Genomic DNA, 21,196 nt, shown 5'->3' with positions numbered 1-21,196 from the left:
AGAGAGAACAAGTGACACAGAGTGCTGGAGTAGCTCAGCGGGGCATCTCTGGAGAATATGGAAAGGCAACATTTTGCGTCCAACCCTTGTGACCATTCTACAGACTGATTGAATGGGGGGGGGGGGGGGATGAAAGTTAAGAGAGGCAGGACAAAGCTGGCAGGTAAGATGTTGTCACAAAATGCTGGAGTAACTCAGCGGATGAGGCAGCATCTCTGGAGAGATGGAATGGGCGACATTTCGGACGGGTCCAACGGATCCCCTCCTCTTGGACTCCCCCTGATGGCCATCTACCTTCATTAGACCTGAAACTCCTCAAGGTAATGTGTTGTTACAGGTGAGGGGAGGAGGGGGATATTTGATATGCAGCCAGTTTGACAAAGACTAGAGATGAAAAGACAGAAGGTCTCAGACAAAATGAATGAAAAGTTGTGAATTGTGAAGCTAGAGGAAGGAATGTAGATGGAAGAGGAGGGGAGGGAGAGGGGACAAATAGGCCTTTCTGTTGGCCCGAATTTTCTGCCAAATGTCCTAAAAATGCAAGTAGTTGTGCCAGGGCGTTTGCTCCATCTGGCCGTGAGCCTGGATTGCATGCCGTTGCATTTCAGATGCATTGCATCTGAGTCGAGGTAAGACAAGGGATCGGGGGAGGGGAGGTTCATGGGAAAGAAGGGGGAGTGGGAGAGTTGTATAGTTACCTAACATTGGAGAGTTCAATTTTCATACCGTCGGGTTGTGAGAATGGGAGCTGGCAAAGACTTGATGGGCCAAAAGCCTCCCTTCTATGCCAGAAGGAAATATGAGGTAGCATGGTGATGAGGGCATTGCCTAAAGATGTCAGGTTCTTTTGTGACACAAAAGCAACAAAGTGCAAGGAAAACCAAGTGCGAGGGAAAGGAAACAGACTCTTCGATCCAACGGATCAGTGTTACATTTGCTGAGAGGTTTGGGGCTGAGATATATCTCCAATGCCGAGCTTGGACTGTGCAGATGGAGTTCAGTTTAGTTTATTGTCACGTGTACTGAGGTACAGTGCAAAGCTTCTTGTTGCGTGCTAACCAGCCAGCAGAAAGACAATGCATGATTGCAATCGAGCCATTTACAATGTATCGATACATGATAAGGGAATAACATTGAGTGCAAGGTAAAGCCAGCAAAGTCCGGTCAAGGATAATGCAAGGGACATCATATAGGTAGATAGTAGTTCAGTACTGCCTTCTGGTTGTGGTAGGATGATTCAGTTGCCAGATAAGAGCTGGGAAGAAATTGTCCCTGAATCTGATGGTGTGCGTTTTCACGCTTCTATACCTTTTGCCTGATGGGAGAGTGGAGAAGAGGGAGTGGATATGTACATAGAAACATTGAACATAGAAAATAGGTGCAGGAGTAGGCCATTCGGCCCTTCGAGCCTGCACCACCATTCAATATGATCATGGCTGATCATCCAACTCAGTATCCTGTACCTGCCTTCTCTCCATACCCCCTGATTCCTTTAGCCACAAGGGCCACATCTAACTCCCTCTTAAATATAGCCAATGAATTGGCCTCAACTACCTTCTGTGGCAGAGAATTCCAGAGATTCACCACTCTCTGTGTGAAAAATGTTTTCCTCATCTCGGTCCTAAAAGATTTCCCCCTTATCCTTAAACTGTGACCCCTTGTTCTGGACTTCCCCAACATCGGGAACAATCTTCCTGCATCCAGCCTGTCCAACCCCTTAAGAATGTTGTAAGTTTCTATAAGATTCCCCCTCAATCTTCTAAATTCTAGTGAGTACAAGCCGAGTCTATCCAGTCTTTCTTCATATGAAAGTCCTGACATCCCAGGAATCAGTCCGGTGAACCTTCTCTGTGGCAAGAATGTCTTTCCTCAGATTAGGAGACCAAAACTGTACGCAATACTCCAGGTGTGGTCTCACCAAGACCCTGTACAACTGCAGTAGAACCTCCCTGCAGTACATACCATAGCCTCGGACAGTAGGGATTCCCTCCACCTATAGACCTATCTCTCGATTGCAATGAGGACCCATGCCGATGCTTCAGTCACTACAGGAGCAGAAGACCAGCGGGGAACTTGAACAGGGAAAGTGGGGGTTAAATGTACAAAATACAACTTTCTGGAGAAAGTTAAAATCTGAGAGTTGGGCGAATGCTTTATCAATCCTTAAAAAAAGAGAGTCAAGCAAAACTCGAAGATGAAATCAAGTAATTTCACAACTGTGGCCTTACAACTGAGAGCCAGTCTTCAGACAGATGGAAGCAGTTGCTGCTTGAAGTGATGCTCGGCTAAAGTGGATCCACATTTGAAAACGCAACTGGTTTTCCAGGTAATTCTATAATAATTAATGGCATATGTATCGGACAAAAATGTTAAGATTTGTTTAATCCTCTGTCTGACATTTGAAGGGAAGGACATATTCATTTTAATCTGTTCAATTCAACACAGCTGAAGAGGAAACAAAAAAAAAGGCGGCATTAAAGTGGGAGGTAAAAATATGTTCTTCCTCTGCGTCCAACATCGGTGTGCAGCCTATAGAAAGGCACAAGGTGCTGGAGTAACTCAGCGGGTCAGGCATCAACCTTGGAGAACATGGATAGGTGACGTTTCCAGTCAGAACCCTTCTTCAGACTGCAGCAGTCCGAAGAAGGCTCACAGGGATTAGTTTAGTTTAGTTTAGAGATATAATGCAGAAAGAGGCCCGTCGGCCCACCGTGTCCGCGCCGACCAACGATCCCCGCACTTTAGCACTATCCTACACACCAGGGACAATTTACACATTTTTACCGAAACCAATTAACCTTGAAACCTGTACGCCTTTGGAGAGCGGGAGGAAACCAGAGCACCTGTGGAAAACCCACGTGGTCACGGGGGGAACGTATGAACTTCATACGGACAGCACCCGTAGTCAAACCTGGGTCACTGGCACTGTCAGGTAGCAACTCTACCACCGTGCCTCCCTAGTTCTCCAGATGTTCCCAGATGTTCTCCAGAGATGCTGCATGACCCACTAAGTTACTCCAGCATTTTGTGTCTTTCTTTGGTTAAACCAGCATCTGCGGTTCCTTGTTTCTGCAAGTTACTTCATACACAGCTCACCTGCACCCAAAATGGAAATTCACTTCAAAATACTTTGGCCAGAGTACTTTTGCCAGGCAAAAATAAACAGATGCAAGAAAAAAGAAATCAGTTGCAAGTTTATTATACCGTTATCGAGCATAATCAAGAGTAAAAATGCTGGAGGAACTCAAAAGGCCAGACAGCATCTGTGGAGAAAAGTGGTCAGTTGACATTTTGGGTTGGGATCCTTCATCTGAACTGAGTATAATTGACCTGAAATGTCAACTTTTCTCTTCCCACCAACAGGTCCTGACCCACTGAGTGTTTCCAGCATGTTTCTGTTTTTCTTTTAGATTCAATAGATAATAGATAATAGACAATAGGTGCAGGAGTAGGCCATTCGGCCCTTCGAGCCAGCACCGCCATTCAAAATGATCATGTTTGATCATCCCCAATCAGTACCCCGTTCCTGCCTTCTCCCCATATTCCCTGACTCCGCTATTTTTAAGAGCCCTATCTAGCTCTCTCTTGAAAGCATCCAGAGAACCCACCTCCACCGCCCTCTGAGGCAGAGAATTCCACCACTATCTGTGCGAAAAAGTGTTTCCTCGTCTCCGTTCTAAATGGCTTTCTCCTCATTCTTAAACTGTGGCCCCTAGTTCTGGACTCCCCCAACATTAGGAACATGTTTCCTGCCTCTAGCATGTCCAAACCCTTAACAATCTTATATGTTTCAATGAGATATCCTCTCATCCTTCTAAACTCCAGAGTGTACAAGCCCAGCTGCTCCATTCTCTCAGCATATGGCAGCCCCGCCATCCCGGGAATTAACCGGGAATTCCAAGCATCTGTAGTTTTTTTAATTAATTTCACAGAGTGTAATCCCGTGCACTGTATCCTACTTGAAAGAATCTACGCAAATCTACCTTCAGGCCTAAAGAATTGGGTCCAAAAGTAAGGTTTCCTTCAACAATATGTGCGTGGGTGGAGGTTGCTGATGCAATGCTAGGCAGCATCTCTAACTAGGAACCTCGACTGGGGACAAGTGAAATGCTTTCGTTGCATACTGGCCAGTTAACTAAAGGTGAGGATGAAACATTTCAGCCATATGGGAAGCTGAAGGTTACAGATTTACGATAATTGGTAAAAGTACCAGAAGCAAATCATCCTACCACAACTAGAGAGCAGTCCTGAACTACTATTTACCACATTGGGGACCCTCGGGCTATCTTTGATCGGACTTTGCTGGCTTTACCTTGCACTAAACTTTATTCCCTGATCTTGTACCACACTAATTTAAATTTTTTTTAATTTCAAAATAGACTATATTTGAGAAATGAATAGATACAATACATGATCGTTACAAAACTCCATCCGACATTCTCGGAGGCTATACCTACATTCAATACAGTTTCCCCAAATTACAATTTTACTCCACACCCTTGCCCCTCATGGCCCACTGGCGTGGAATCCCTTCCCTTATTTTGAGGGGGGTCTCCACCACACCCTGCCCCCCATGTCCAGCAGCGAAAGGAACCTAGACTGTGGTCCTCTCTGTAGATGGCTTGATTGTAATCACGTATTGTCTTTCCGCTGACTGGATAGCGCGCAGCAATAAGCTTTTCACTGTACCTCGGTGCACGTGGCAATGAACTCAACTGAAACTGAGAACTTTGTGCAGTTGAGTCATGGAATAATTATGGCACGGAGGCCATTTAGCCCATCAAGTCCATGCTAGTTCTCCACAGAGAAAGTCATTCAGTCCGATTTCTCTGCTTCACCCCTTCATTGCCGATCTAATTCTCCCTCCATTGTCTCTGGAGCCGTGTATCAAAGTAAGGGTCTCAACCCGAAACATCACCTATTCCTTTTCTCCGTAGAAGCTGCCTGACCCGGTGTGTTACTCCGCGTACACTTTTATGTCTATCTTTTCTCAAAATCATCGCCACTATTTGCAAAGTAAAGCATTTCCTCACAACCTCTATGTATCTTTTACCCATCTCTAAGTCTTTGTGTCACCTGAGCTCACCACCATCAAAAAGATCTACAAGAAGCATCTCCTCAAGAAGGCATCTTAAATCAAAAAAGGTCCACATTACGGGCAGCACAGTGGCACAGCGGGTAGAGTTGCTGCCTTACAACACTTACAGTACCAGAGACCCGGGTTCGATCCCAACTACAGGTGCTGTCTGTTTGTACGTTGTCCCTGTGACCTGTGTAGGTTTTCTCCGAGATCTTCAGTTTCCTCCCACACTCTAAAGATTTGCAGGTTTATAGTAGGTATGTTGCAAAGCCTACCTGAAGCGTCGCTGAAAATCTGTCGCTGCGGGTGTGCGCGATTTTGGCGCCGTTTAGAGGGGGCGGGTTTAAAACGCGATTTTCTCTAGGCTGTTCAAATCGAAGATGTTCAGCCTAGTTAATTATTAACGAAAAATCGCTGAAAGACCCCGTCGCAAAAGCTATTATTAGTTTTAAAGGCCTCGTATAATAGTTATAGTAGTTTAAAAATCAATCTCTAAACCCGCGACCACCAGCAACCGCAGGGTCTCATAAAGCAAATAATAGAAGGTAAGCTGTATAGTTTTACATTAAAAAGGGCTTCTAAAGATCCCTTTATACAAAGTTTAATATTGCGAGTAGCTCATTTTGGGCCCATTATATCCCGCAGTATTTTTCTGGGCATTTGGGGGCACAAATCTACCGCAATGTGAACGTTCTAAACCAGCGCGTTCACAGGAACCCACTAGAAAGCTGATTTAAATGGGCATTTTTTTACAGCAATTGAACACTAAATTCCTTCCATTTGGTCTATAAATTAATGTAAATGAGATTTAAAAATCATGTTTTATTGTGAATTATTTGTGAATATTATTTGGACATTTAGGCTATTTAAAAATGTTAATCATTTATTAAGAAATGGATAGGTGTTTAGATCTAGTAATTGAAGTCTGAAATTAGCTACAATTAGGTAACTAACTAATTATATGCTTTAATTTCAGGTCATCCAAGTAAGATTATTTTATATTTGTTTCAGAATGCTTCAATCTATGATAACTGAAAATTTCATTCAGTTCTCTTAATTTTTAAGAAAGTTATGGGCTTTTGACTGTTCACGATCACAGCTTTTTTGTTATGTCCATCGAAAATCAATAGGGAACAAGATGCTCATTTCCCAGTATGAAAATGGCCATAACTTTTTAAATACTTGAGATATGAAAGTGAATTCGGTGTCAAATTAAACTTATTTTTATGCTTTATCTGATGGGATAAATTGCAGACTTGATTTTTAAAATCTCAAAATTTTGTAACATTGCTATTTATAGGTTAATTGGCTTCAGTAAAAATTCTAAATTGTCCCTAGTGTGTGTAGGATAGTGTTAATGTGCGGGGATCGCTGGTCGGTGCAGACACGGTGGGCCGAAGGGCCTGTTTCCGTGCTGTATCTCTAAACTACACTAAACTAAAAAGTGACCCAGACCACGATCTCATCTTGTAGCTACCAATGTGACAAAGGTACAGAGCCTGAGATCTACCCTACCAAACCACTACCATGGACTGTGCACTCCTTATGGTTGAACCAAGTACTTTAGCTTGCACTACCATGTCTAGTTTACCTAGAATAAATGATAATTTATAAGAGCATGGAACTGCAGGTGCTGGTTCATACCAAAGAAAGTCACAAAATGCCGGAGTAACTCAGCGGGTCAGACAGCATTCCTGAAGAACATGGATCAGTGACATTTCCGGTTAGAACTCTTCTTCACACACTGAAAATTTACTAAATTAGAACTAATAACTACAAAGCTGCAGTAAGTAGGAATTTCATTGTTCCAGTCCCGGTCAATATGACAATTAAACATGAGGCGGCATTGCAGAGCAGCGGTAGAGTTGCTGCCACACAGCGCCAGAGACCCGGGTTCGATCCTGACCATGGGTGCTGTCTATACGGAGTTTTTACTTTCTCCCCGTGACCTGCGTGGGTTTTATCCGGGGTATTAGCTTTCCTACCACACTCAAAAGACAATAGACAATAGGTGCAGGAGTAGACCATTCGGCCCTTCGAGCCAGCACCGCCATTCAATGTGATCATGGCTGATCATCCCCAATCAGTCCCCCGTTCCTGCCTTCTCCCCATATCCCCTGACTCCGCTATCTTTAAGAGCCCTATCTAGCTCTCTCTTGATAGCATCCAGAGAACCCGCCTCCACCGCCCTTTGAGGCAGAGAATTCCACAGACTGACAACTCTTGGTGAGAAAAAATGTTTCCTCGTCTCCGTTCTAAATAGCTTACCCCTTATTCTTAAACTGTGGCCCCTGGTTCTGGACTCCCCCAACATCGGGAACATGTTTACTGCCTCTAGTGTGTCCAAACCCATAACAATCTTATATGTTTCAATGAGAAACCCTCTCATCCTTCTAAACTCCAGGGTGAACAAGCCCAGCTGCTCCAATTTCTCAGCATATGACAGTCCCGCCATCCCGGGAATTAACCTTGTAAACCTACGCTGCACTTCCTCAATAGGTCCAATACACTCCAAAGACGTACAGGTTTGTAGGTTAATTGGCTTGGTATAATTGTCCTTAATTGTCCCAAATGTGTGTAGGATAGTGTTAATGTGTGGGGATCGCTGGTCGGCATGGCCTCGGTGGGCTGAAGGGCCAGTTTCCTCGCTGTATCTAACTAAACAAAACTAAACATTCTTGACTCTTGAATGGGAAGGCTTCTGACTGACACTCCGGCAGCCCATTGCTACTAGATGTGCTTTTAACAAGCCATTGGGGATCTGTGACAGAGGCCTCCTCGTGCCGATCCCTGGAAGCAGCGACGTGATACACTCTGTGATGCTTCGGGCGACAATTCGGTCAACATGTTGGACGACGACAGAAGCCAACAACGAGCTACATTGTCTGAGACACGAACGAACAAGCCATTAGCGCAGCACAGTGGTGCAGCTGGTAGAGCCACTGCCTCACAACACCAGGGACCCCAGGTTTGATTCTGACCTCGGGTGCCGTCTTTGTGGAGTTTGCACTTCCTCGCTGTGGCTTTCGTCTGGGTGCTCCGTTTTCCTCCCACATCCCAAAGATGACGCGGATTTGTAGGTGAATTGTCTGTAAATTACCTCTGGTGTGTAGGGAGTGGATGGGAATGTGGGATAACGTTGAACTAGTGTGAATGGGAGATCGAAGGTCGACGTGGACACAGCATACCAAGGGCCTGCATGCATACTCCATCTCTAAAACTCAAACTAAAACGGCACCAGGTACACTTTCAGATTTCAATGGTGAGTGCTGGAATAGTGTGTGTTTATTCAAAGTGTCAGACAGCACAGCAGGTTTCCATTAGTAGAGAGAGGATCAAAATCTACAAGAAAATTCTCCCAACTGCGCGATGTGATTCGTGAATAGTCCTGTTTTCTCTTTGGAGCAGGCATTATAAAAATTGGAAATTCCCTGTTGCCTACCAATTTTGGAGGTTATTTCTCAGAGTAAATTGCCAGCATTGGACCAACACCAATATTCCCAACTGCTCTGATAACTTTTTTCCCGAGGTACTGATCATCCACAGAGCAGAAACACAAATAAATAAGGATCCGTGGCACATTTCCAGAACACTTTCTTCCACTTTTCTTTCAGTTTTTGTGTGACAGAAATAGAAGTCACACTGAGAAGTGTGAGCTGTTGCATTTTGGGATGTCGAACAAGGTCAGGACCTACACAGTTAGGCCTCTGGGGAGTGTTGTAAAGCAGAGGGATCTAGGAGTACAGGTGCATGGTTTCTTGAAGGTCGAGTCACAGGTAGATAAGCTGGTCAAAAAGGCTTTTGGCACTTTGGCCTTCATCAGTCAGAGTATTGAGTATAGAAGTTGGGAGGTCATGTTGCAGTTGTATAAGACGTTGGTGAGACCGCATTTGGAATATTGTGTTCAGTTCTGGGCACCATGTTATAGGAAAGATATTGTCATGCTTGAAAGGGTTCAGAAAAGAATAACGAAGATGTTACCAGGACTAGAGGGTGTGAGCTATAGGGAGAGATTGAGTAGGCTGTGTCTCTATTCCATGGAGCGCAGAAGGATGAAGGGAGATTTTATAGAGGTATACAAAATCATGAGAGGATTAGATCAGGTAGATGCACAGAGTCTCTTGTAGAGAGTAGAAGAATCGAAGACCAGAGGACATAAGTTTAAGGTGAAGGGGAAAAGATTTAATAAAAGGTGTATTTTTTCACACAAGGGTGGTGGGTGTATGGAACAAGCTGCCAGAGGAGGTAGTTGAGACTGGGACTATCCCATTGTTTAAGAAACAGTGAGAAAGGCACATGGATGGGACAGATTTGGAGGGATATGGACCAAGCGCAGGCAGGTGGGACTAGTGTAGCTGGGACATTGTTGGCCGGTGTGGGCGAATTGGGCTGAAGGGCTTGTTTCCACACTGTATCACACTATGACTAAGTGTGGGGGTGCTTGTGTCTCACAATTAGTAGGGGTCAGTACAGGTGTCAAGGGAGGCAAGAAAATGGGGTTAGGAGGGAGGGATAGATCAGCCATGATTGAATGGCGGAGTAGACTTGATGGGCCGAATGGCCTAATTCTCCTCCTATCACATGGCCTTATGACAATCTCAGCTCAGGCTCTCTGGAAACAAGCCGTTCTGAAATAGACTGGAGGGAGGTTAAGGTGAAGGCACTGGAGACACAAAATGTTTGCACTCCACACTTTGTGGACAGTAAATTGCAGGTGAAGTGAAGTGAATGTACTGCAGGCCCAAGAACTGCCTCTGTTAAAGAGCATCATCTCCCGCACTCTGTGGCTGGGAGAGCTGGAGATCGAGGCATGAATCCAGTCATTACATGGGCAACAAAACACAAAGTGCTGGAGTAACTCAGCGGGCCAGGCAGCATCTGTGGAGGGAATGGACAGATGACGATTCAGGTTGAGATGCCTGCCCCCCCAGCACGTTGTGTTTTGTATATCAAGAACTAGTCACCCGGTCATTCCCTCTTCTCATCTCTCACCTCTCCCATCAAGCAAGAGGTACAGAAGTCTAAAAACGCACACCTATAAATATAAATAAATAATTAGTGGCAACGTTAATATGTAACCGATAAAGGAGGATCACAGCTACTTTGTTAACTGGGTCCCTGGAAACCTGGATATTTAATATGTAACCGTTAAACAAAGTCTGAATTGGTTTGGACTCTAATAAACATTTATTTTAAAAAATAATAAAAACGCACACCTCCAGATTCAGGGACAGATTCTTCCCAGCTGCCATCAGGCATCTGAACCATCCTAACGCCAACTAGAAAGCGGTCCCAAGTTACCAGCTACTTCATTGGAAACCCTCAGACTATCTTTAATTGGACTTCACTAGACTTTATTATGTACTATATGTTATTCCGATTATCCTGTATTGATACACTGTGGCTGGCTCGGTTGCAATTATATACAATCTTTCCGCTGACTGGTTAGCAGGCAACAAAAAGTGTACCTTGGTACACGTGACAATAAATGAAATGAAATAAATACTAAGCTTGATTCCAACATCTGCAGTTCTTTGTATCTCCATTTCCAGGGAGTCTGAGCCTTGTGGCAAAACGCCTTACATATTTTACTTCAGCACAAAATGCTCAATTAATCTTGTAAATTAGTTTTCTTTATAGTTTAAATAGGTTTTATTTCTCGTAGTTTAATAACTTTACTCAAATATTTTTTAATTGTCTTCTCGTCGGGGATGTTTAAAGATCTTTCAAAACTTTTGACGGGTCTGGATATTTAAATCTCTCCAAGTTTTAGCGGAGTCAACACAAAAGGAGTCAGACTCCACGTGAGCCGGTGCCTATCTCTGCGATCACACTAGGGCCTCAATGGGACAGAGATATCTCCGTCCTCCATATCTTACACCTGTTATTATGTGGACCAGGGAGGGAGGGAGGGGTTGGCGAACCGCAAAGTGACGGAAGAAGCATCTCTGCTCCTTGGAGGAGCAGCACCTCATATTCCGCTTGGGCAGTCTGCACCCTAGCGGCATAAACATTGAATTCTCCAATTTCTGGTAGCTCTTGCTGTCTCCTCCTCTTGTCTCCTCCCCTTCTCAGCTCTCCCTCAGCCCTCGGGCTCCTCCTCTTCCTTTTTCCTTTCATCTCCCCCCCCTCCCCCCCACCCTACATCAGTCTGAAGAAGGGTTTCGGCCCTAAACGTTGCCTATTTCCTTCGCTAGATGCTCCTGCACCCGCTGAGTTTCTCCAGACTTTTGTCTACCTTCGATTTTTCAGCATCTGCAGTTCCTTCTTAAACACATCTCTGCTTTCTCCTCCCTCTGATGTATGAGGTGTTCACCATTCCTCAGTTTGTACATTCTCCCCGTGACTGTGTGGGTTTTCTCCGGGTGCTCTGGTTTCCTCCCACACTCCAAAGACGTACAGATGTAGGTCAATTGGCTTTGGTTAAAAATTGCAAATTGTCCCTAGCGTGTGCGATAGTGCAAGTGTACGGGGATCGCTGGTCGGCGCTGATTCGGTGAGCCGAAGCTCTTGCTTCCACGCTGTATTACCAAACTAAACTAAAGTCTAGTTTAGTTTAGAGATACAGCATGGAAACAGGCCCAGCAAGTCCACGCCGACCATCGATCACCCATTCACGCTAGTTCATCGTTACCTCAATTTCTCTTCCATTCCCTACAAACTAGGGGCAATTTTACAGTGGCCATTTAACCTATGAACCCGCATGTCTTTGAGACGTGTGGGGGAAACCCACGCAGACACAGGGAGAACGGCAAACTGAGGAATGGTGAACACCTCACACAGCAGAGATGCGTCCTCAGCCACTTTGCGGTTCACCAACACCTCCCTCCCTCCCTCCCACATATTGAACGGGTGGAAAATATGATGAACGGAGGAGATATTTGAGACTGTGGTGAGATTGCAGAGATAACGCAGGCTCACTTGGAGTCTGACTCCTTTTGTGTTGACTCTGCTATGGTTGGGAGAGTAAAATATAATAGTCTCTTCTGTTTTTAATGAAATAATCACGAGTTAAGCATTTTGTGTGCCACATATTGCTCTGTTCCAGGTCTGCATAGCAGATCATTCACATTTTTATAAATTATTAAGCATAAATGGCCTGTTAAAATTAATTTTAATTGAAATTGCTCACTGGAAAGAATTTTCTTCTTTAGTTTGTGCCCTGCGGTAACTGGTTTGATCAATCCCAATATTCGACACTGAAAGCAAAAAAATATTGGTATCTGCAGTTTTTTAAATGAATTAAAAATGGGGGTTCTTAACTGTGTGGACACTGGCCACTTGCATCTCCAACCTCATCTACTGTATCCGCTGTTGCAGGTGAGGATTCCTATATATTGGCGAGACCAAGCGCAGGCTCGGCAGTCGTTTCACTGAACACTTCCGCTCAGTCCACCTAAACCTACCTGATCTCCCAGTTGCTAAACATTTTAACTCCCCCTCCCATTCCCACGCTGACCTTTCTGTCCTGGGTCTCCTCCACTGTCAGAATGAGACCCAGCCCAAATTGGAGGAACAGCACCTCATGTTTTGCTTGGGCAGCTTGCACCCCAGCGGTAAGAATTTAGACTTCTCTAACTTCTGGGTTTCAGCAACTAAGTTACAGAGAAAGGTTGAACAAGTTAGGTCTTTATTCTTTGGAGCGCAGAAGGTTGAGGGGGGACTTGATAGAGGTCTTTAAAATGATGAGAGGGATAGACAGAGATGACGTGGATAAGCTTTTCCCATTGAGAGTAGGGAAGATTCAAACAAGAGGACATGACTTGAGAATTAAGGGACAGAAGTTTAGGGGTAATACGAGGGGGAACTTCTTTACTCAGAGAGTGGTTGCTGTGTGGAATGAGCTTCCAGTGGAAGTTGTGGAGGCAGGTTCGATTTTATCATTTAAAAATAAATTGGATAGGTATATGGATGGGAAAGGAATGGAGGGTTATGGTCTGAGTGCAGGTAGATGGGACTAGGTGAGAGTAAGTGTTCGGCACGGACTAGAAGGGCCGAGATGGCCTGTTTCTGTGCTGTAATTGTTATATGGTTATATGGTTATATGGTTATATGGTTCAAGTAACCCTTGCACTCCCTCTCTCCCCATCTCTCCCTCTTCCTAGTTCTCTGACCAGTCTGACTGTCCTCCTCATTAAATTTTATCTCTGTATGCTTTGTTGTCAACTTCTCCTAAAGACGTGTCAAAATATTGGAACTAATTTAAGCGTATTGGCTGAGTGGGCAGACGGAGGGAAACACGGAAACGTGAGACGTACAAAGCGACAAACAACTGCTAGTAGTGATTCCCTTTAGAACACGGAGCCATCAGACAGCGCAGTCTGACCTATTAACGAGGCCTTGTGAAATCAGCACGTGATTTAATACTCAGCCGTGATATGATTCATGTTTATCATTAAAAAAAACTCGGAGGAGGTCAGTCCAGAACACACAATATAATTCATGTGTGCCATGAAGACAATGCAGTTTGGCAATTAAATACAAATAGACAGGATGGTTTCCTGCAGGCAAGAATAATCCAAGCTGTAAACTATTAACGTCAGTCCCGTTTACGTTTGATTTCAGAGCAACATTGAAAATAATCGAAGCAAATTAGGAAAATGTCAAAGGGAAATATGGTTCTTCAGTCCACTAAAACGCAGGTACATATAAAGGTCCAAAGGAAATAATTAAAACGTTCAGAACACATTTTAGAATTCCTCAACTCCCAAACGTTAAGCCTGGAGACTGCTGATTGGAAATAGAAACAGGAATAGAACGAAGATAGGCACAAACAGCTGGAGTAACTCAGCGGGCCAGGTAGCGTCTCTGGAGCGAAGGAATGGGTTATTGGGGCTGTCCCACTGTACGAGCTAATTCAAGAGTTCTTCCCATGTTTCGCCTGATTCGAACTCGGAGAATTACGGTAATAGCCGCTGGTAGGTACTCGGGGCACTCGTGGACATTTTTCAACATGTTGAAAAATCTTCACGAGTCTTCCCGAGCTTACAGCGTTTCCCGAGTACCTGCCGTTAGCGTTACGAACCGCTAAGAGACGTCCCGAGCTCCGATGTACCCGCTACGTACATTCTACTTGGTTACCACGAGTTAGATTTTTTTTTAAACTCGGGAGAGCGCTTGAATTAGCTCGTACTGTGGGACATCCCCTTTACATTTCGGATCGAGACCCTTCTTCAGACTGATGTCAGGAGAGAGGGAGGTACATAGTTAAGAAGTGTGAAGGTGTGAAAACAGGACAAAGGGAATGGAGATCAAGGGAACTGTAGAATAGATCATTGTTAGCTGGGAGAAGTGAACAACAAGGCAAACAGAGATAACATGTATCGGAGACAGTATTGGTCAGAGTGGGAAGAGGAGGGACGGAGAGAGAGGGAATGCAAGGGTTACTTGAAGTTGGAGAAGTCATGGTTCATACCAATGCAGTATACGCTGCCCAAGCGAAATATGAGGTGCTGTTTCACCAATTTGCGCTGGGCCTCACTCTGACAAGGGAGGAGGGCCAGGACAGATAGGTCAGTGTGGGGAATGGGAGGGGGAGTAGAAGTGCTGAGCAGCCGGGAGATCAGATAGGTTTAGGCGGATTGAGCGGAGGTGTTCAGCTAAACGATCGCCAAGCCTGCGCTTGGTCTCGCCGATATATCAGAGTCCACACCTGCAACAGCGGTTACAGTAGATGAGGTTGGAGGAGGTACAAGTGATCCTTTGCATGAGTAGACCATTTGGCCGATCACGTTGCACTGCAGTTCAATGTTCAATGAACCCTTGATTTCCTAAATGAGCAATAGCCTATTGCTCTTTGTCTTGAATCTAATCCATCAGTGAGACTTCTCTCGGGTAGAGTATTCCAAATGACGATATACCCACTGGATGAAAAACCTAATCCTCATCTTAGTTCAGAAAAGCCAAACTCTTATTTAGAGACTTGGACTTGTGATTGTAAAACCGCTACCAGTGGTAGGCACCTGAGTTATATATAGCTCTTAGGGCTAACGGAATCAAGGGATATGGGGAGAAAGCAGGAATGGGGTACTGATTTTGGATGATCAGCCATGATCATATTGAATGGTGGTGCTGGCTCAAAGGGCCGAATGTCCTACTCCTGCAACTATTTTCCATGTTTCTAGGACACATCATCCCTGCATCTACCTGTCCAGTTCAATACGTGTGAAAGACTCACTGTCAGCTATTTGGTCGGGCAAGGGTGTTACCGTCCAGAATCCCACTCTTTCATTTTAAGTGTTTTCACAGCCAAATGCACTTTCCCAGTCTTCAAGTCCAAGTCAAGATTAGTTTAGTTTTGTTTAGAGATACAGCACAGAAACAGGCAACAAAAAGGTTTTCACTGCACCTAAGTATAGTTGAAAATAACAAACTAAACTAAACTAAATAGACTTTACAGCACGGAAACAGGCCCTATGGCCTACCGTGTTCGTGCCGACCAGCGATCCTAGCGCACTAAAGGGGCTGTCCCACTTGGGCGACCTAATTGGCGAGTTTAGAAGAGTTTATGAGAGTTTGAAAAAATGTCTTATTGAAGACCTCCTTCGACTATGTTGAAGACCGGCTATGACTAGCTACGATTAGCTACGGGAAAATTGGACACGGAATAGTGGAGAGTGAAGACAACCTCCTTCGATCTCCTTCGACCTCCCTTAGACCTCCCTTCGACTATGATGAAGACTATCTATGACTACCTTCCACTACCCTCGATTACCTACGACTAACATGCCGACCTACTATGACTAAACCTATGAGTAAAAAAGTATCGATTTTTTCCATGGCAATCTTTTTTTTACTCGTGGGCATTTTTCAACATGTTGAAAATTAGGCCGCGACCTGGCTGAGGCCTCGTGTACACGGGGACCACTCTCGAGCATGAAGGAGAGTTACAAAGACTTCCCACGACCTCGTGTAGACCATGCTGCGAGTATGAGTTGAGGGCAAACTCGCCAGAACTCACGGATTAGGTCGCCCAAGTGGGACAGCCCCTTAACACTATCCTACACACATTAGCGAAAATGTTTACAATTTTACCGAGCCAATGAACCTACAAACCCGCATTCTTTGGAGTGTGGGAGGAAACTGGTGCATGGGGAGAACGTACAAAATCCGTGCAAACAGCACCCATAGTCGGGATCGAAGCCGGGTCTAGTGGCGCTGTAAAGCAGCAGCACTAACACAGCACCACCGTGCCTTCCCAGCTACCTGCCACATCCCTGTGCCAGCTTTCTACCCGCAATGTACAGGAATTAAATCCCCTCGTGCTGCAGCTCTCTGTAGCCTTTTCCATTCAAATCATAATTTGTTTTTATCAAATCAAATTATCCATTACATCAAATCAGATTACATTTTTAGATTACAGCACGGAAGATGTAGTTGACCTTCGGAGTTATTACATTGTACATCACATCTTGTTGTCATAAGGCTCGTTTCCTTTATCATTTAGTGTTTTTGTTCTGCACTGTGGCGCAGCGGTAGAGTTGCTGCCTTACAGCGGCAGAGACTCAGGTTCGATCCTGACTACGGGTACTGTCTGCACGGCGTTTGTACATTCTCCCTGTGACCGCGTGGGTTTTCTCTGGGTGCTTTGGTTTCCTCCCACATTCCAAAGATGTGCAGGTTTGCAGGTTAATTGGCTTCTGTAAATTGTCACTGGAATATAGAACTAGTGTACGGGTGATCGACAAGGACTCGATGGGCCAAATGGCCTGTATCCATGCTGCATCTCTAAACTAAACTAAACTAAACTAAACTAAACTAAACTAAACTAAACTAAACTAAACTAAACTAAACTAAACTAAACTAAACTAAACTAAACTAAACTAAACTAAACTGAGTCTGTGGGGAAGTTATATCCCAGACAGGGATCTATGAGTACAGGTGCATAGTTCCTTGAAGGTAGAATTGCAGGTAGATTGGGTGGTCAAAAAGGCTTTTGGCATATTGGCCTTAGTCAGCCTGAGTACTGAGTATAGAAGTTGGGAATTCATGGTGGAGTTGTATAAGACATTGGTGAGGCTGCATTTAGAGTATTGGGTACAGTTCTGGGCAATGTGTTATAGGAAAGATGCTGTGTAGCTGGAAAGGGCACGGAGAAGATGAAGGTGAAGGGGAAATGATTTAATAGGAATCTGAGGGGTAACTTTTTCACACAAATGGATGGTGGGTGTATGGAACAAGCTGCCAGAGGAGGTGGTTCCATACGATTATTCCATCGTTTTAAGAAACAGTTAGACAGATGCATGGATAGGACAGGTTTGGAGGGATATAGACCAAATGCGGGCAGGTGGGACTAGTGTAGCTGGGACATGTTGGCGGGTGTGGGCAAGTTGGGCCAAAGGGCTTGTTTCCACACAGTATCACTCTATGACTCGATGACAGAGGTGGGAGCGGAGTACTTGTTTCATGGGTTCAGGTATCACACTGTGATCACCCGCTGAATCTTAAAGTGCGTAACTATTGAGGAGCTCCTATGCTGGGAAAATTGGTCAGGAATTTGGTTGGCAAATCCTGCCAGGGGCTATTGGATATCCCTTTACCAGGGGAAATATTAAGCCAGGGATGAACCTAAGCCAACGTCAGCACCTGATATGTATTCAAAGGAACTGCAGATGCTGGTTTAAATCGAAGATAGACACAAAATGCTGGAGTAACTCAGTGGGACAGGCAGCATCTCTGGAGAGTCCCCAGAATGGGTGACGTTTGGGGTCGAGTGGAGCAGTAAATGAGGAGAGCCAACATAAACGAACAAAAAAGAAAGCGTTTCTTTGACATTTGAGTAACAGATTCCTGATTTTAATGGCATTTTCCCAAAAGATTTGACTTTAACAAGTACAAAGGCATTTTATAATGTCTTGGGACAATGTCCGTCAGGAACTTTAACCTATTTCCAACATTCCAATACAGCCTGGAGAGGATAAAAGGTAATGGCCGTAAAACTGTCCAAAGTCATTTGGATGTTTAAGAAGGAACTGCAGATGCTGGAAAATCAAGGGAAGACAAAAATGCTGGAGTAACTCAGCGGGTGAGGCAGCATCTGTGGAACAATTGTTACCATCTTCAACTTTATGTTCCAATGATATCTTTATGTCTCTGGAAAAAAAAGACATTTCAGTTCAGTTTAGTTTATTGTCACGTGTACCGAGGTACAGTGAAAAGTTTTTGTTGTGTGCTAACCAGTCAGCAGAAAGGCAATACATGATTACAAACCAATCCATTTGCATTGTTTAGATACATGATAAGGAAATAATGTATCGTGCCAACAAAGCCCAAACAAGGATAGTCCGAGGGTCATCAAAGAGGTAGATAGTGGGCTCTGGTGAGACCACATCTGGAGTATTGTGTACAGTTTGGGTCTCCTAATTTGAGGAAGGACATCCTTGTGATTGAGGCAGTGCAGCGTAGGTTCACGAGATTGATCCCTGGGATGGCGGGACTGTCATATGAGGAAAGATTGAAAAGACTAGGCTTGTATTCACTGGAGTTTGGAAGGATGAGGGGGTATCTTATAGAAACATATAAAATTATAAAAGGACTGGACAAGCTAGATGCAGGAAAAATGTTCCCAATGTGGGGCGAGTCCAGAACCAGGGGCCACAGTCTTAGAATAAAGGGGAGGTCATTTAAGACTGAGGTGAGAATTAAAATTTCACCCAGAGAGTTGTGAATTTATGGAATTCCCTGCCACAGAGGGCAGTTGAGGCCAAGTCACTGGATGGATTTAAGAGAGAGTTTGATAGAGCTCTAGGGGCTAGTGGACTCAAGGGATATGGGGAGAAGGCAGGCACGGGTTATTGATAGGGGACGATCAGCCATGATCACAATGAATGGCGGTGCTGGCTCGAAGGGCCGAATGGCCTCCTCCTGCACCTATTTTCTATGTTTCTATGTTTCTAGTTCAGCACTGCTCTCTGGTTGTGGTAAGATGGTTCATTTGCCTGATTACAGCTGGGATGAAACTGTCCCTGAATCTGATGGTGTGCATTTTCACACTTCCATACCTTTTGCCCGATGGGAGAGGGGAGAAGAGGGAATGACCAGGGAGAGGCTCGTCCTTGATTTTGCTCGCTGCAATTTCTTGTGGTCTTGGATGGATTTCAGGGATCATCTATCCTTGTTAGAGAAACAGTGAATAATTGTATTATGAATGTTCGAGCTGCTAGCAAATGATTTAATGCAAGTTTGAGTCATCAGTTACATTTGGCCTGGAGACCTTTGAGATCATATTCATTTGTTGCAACTGAATACAATCATTCATCATTTAACCGTGCTCCCACCTTCTCTCACCGCTTCCTCTCATCCACTCAAGTTCAGATCGCAGGCCAGCCAATACTTGTGGCATTACGAGTTTAATGATGGGTTAGAATAAATGGAAGATAGGATGTGAGTTTTTACCATTCAGAATAAATCGTCTAAAGTTTCCTTTAGTTAGTAGATAATTTATTTAGAAAATGCTTTCCTATGGAGAGGGGAGGACAGACATACTCGTTTTGAGTGACCGCCAATGATGAGATACTGGTAGCATCGGTGGGGAGAGCAGGTATTTGGGAGGGGGAGGGGGTTGTTCGGGGACACCAGAACCAACTGTTGAGCCTTCCCGAGGTGGCGTGGGCCTAACTCAACGAAACACCAGTGAAGGGAGGTGCCCACTCGATAACCCCAATGATATACTAGTTCAAGTTCAAGTTCAAGTGAGTTTATTGTCATGTGTCCCTGTATAGGACAATGAAATTCTTGCTTTGCTTAAGCACACAGAAAATAGTAGGCATTTACTACAAAACAGATAAATGTGTCCATATACCATGATATAAATATATACACACATGAATAAATAAACTGATAAAGTGCAAATAACAGAAAGTGGTTATTACTAACCAGAGTTTTGTCCGAGCCAGGTTTAATAGCCTGATGGCTGTGGGGAAGTAGCTATTCCTGAACCTGGTTGTTGCAGTCTTCAGGCTCCTGTGCCATCTACCTGAAGGTAGCAGGGAGATAAGTGTGTGGCCAGGATGGTGTGCACACCTGGTGTGTGAACCTGGTTGTTGCAGTCTTCAGGCTCCTGTACCTTCTACCTGAAGGTTGCAGGGAGATGAGTGTGTGTACAGGATGGTGTGTACTAGCATCTACACGATCAGTTTGCTAACATGTAGGTAGCTATTGCATATGACATTACTTATTGTCCTTAGCATAAGTTTGTATATATTAAGTTTAGATAGTACTTTAGCTTTGGTCTTGGTTTACTTGGTTGAGCGCTTATCCTGGTGTTACAGCAGAAGTAGATAATAGACAATAGACAATAGAGCCAGCACCGTCATTCAATGTGATCATGGCTGATCATCCCCAATCAGTACCCCGCTACTGCCTTCTCCCCATATCTCCCGACTCCGCTATTTTCAAGAGCCTTATCTAGCTCTCTCTTGAAAGCATCCAGAGAACCTGCCACCACCGCCCTCTGAGGCAGAGAATTCCACAGACTCACCACTCTCTGTGAGAAAAAGTGTTTCCTCGTCTCTGTTCTAAATGGCTTACCCCTTATTCTTAAACAGTGGCCTCTGGTTCTGGACTTCCCCAACATCAGGAACATGTTTCCTGCCTCTAGCGTGTCCAAGCCCTTAACAATCTTATATGTTTTAATGACCCTCCAACCACACCGCACCCCCAATCCCCCACCGCACCCCCTCCCCACCCACCCCACCTCACCCCACCCACCCTCCCACCACACTGCACACCCTCCCACTCACAACACATCCACACCCCTCCCACCCTCCCACCACACCGCACCCCACCAACCCCTCCCATCCCCCACCCCCACCCCCACCTGCACCCCACTCATCACCACACCCCATCCGCTCCTCCTTCCCCCACCCCACCCCTCCACAGTTCCTGGCTGCTGGAACGGTGTGTCGAGCCACCACGAATGAATGCGATCTCCCCGAGTACTGTAACGGGACGAGCCACAACTGCCTGGCTGACGTGTTCATCCAGAATGGCCACCCCTGCCAATGCAACGTCTCCTACTGCTACAACGGAGCCTGTCAGAGCTACGAGAACCAGTGCATGGCCTTGTTCGGCCGGAGTGAGTATCAACCCCTCACCTTACCCTGAGCTGCTACAAAT

The sequence above is a fragment of the Amblyraja radiata genome, chromosome 39 (assembly GCF_010909765.2).
Source record: "Amblyraja radiata isolate CabotCenter1 chromosome 39, sAmbRad1.1.pri, whole genome shotgun sequence".
In the NCBI taxonomy this organism is placed as follows: domain Eukaryota; kingdom Metazoa; phylum Chordata; class Chondrichthyes; order Rajiformes; family Rajidae; genus Amblyraja; species Amblyraja radiata.
Note: the sequence above shows the minus strand (reverse complement) of the source record.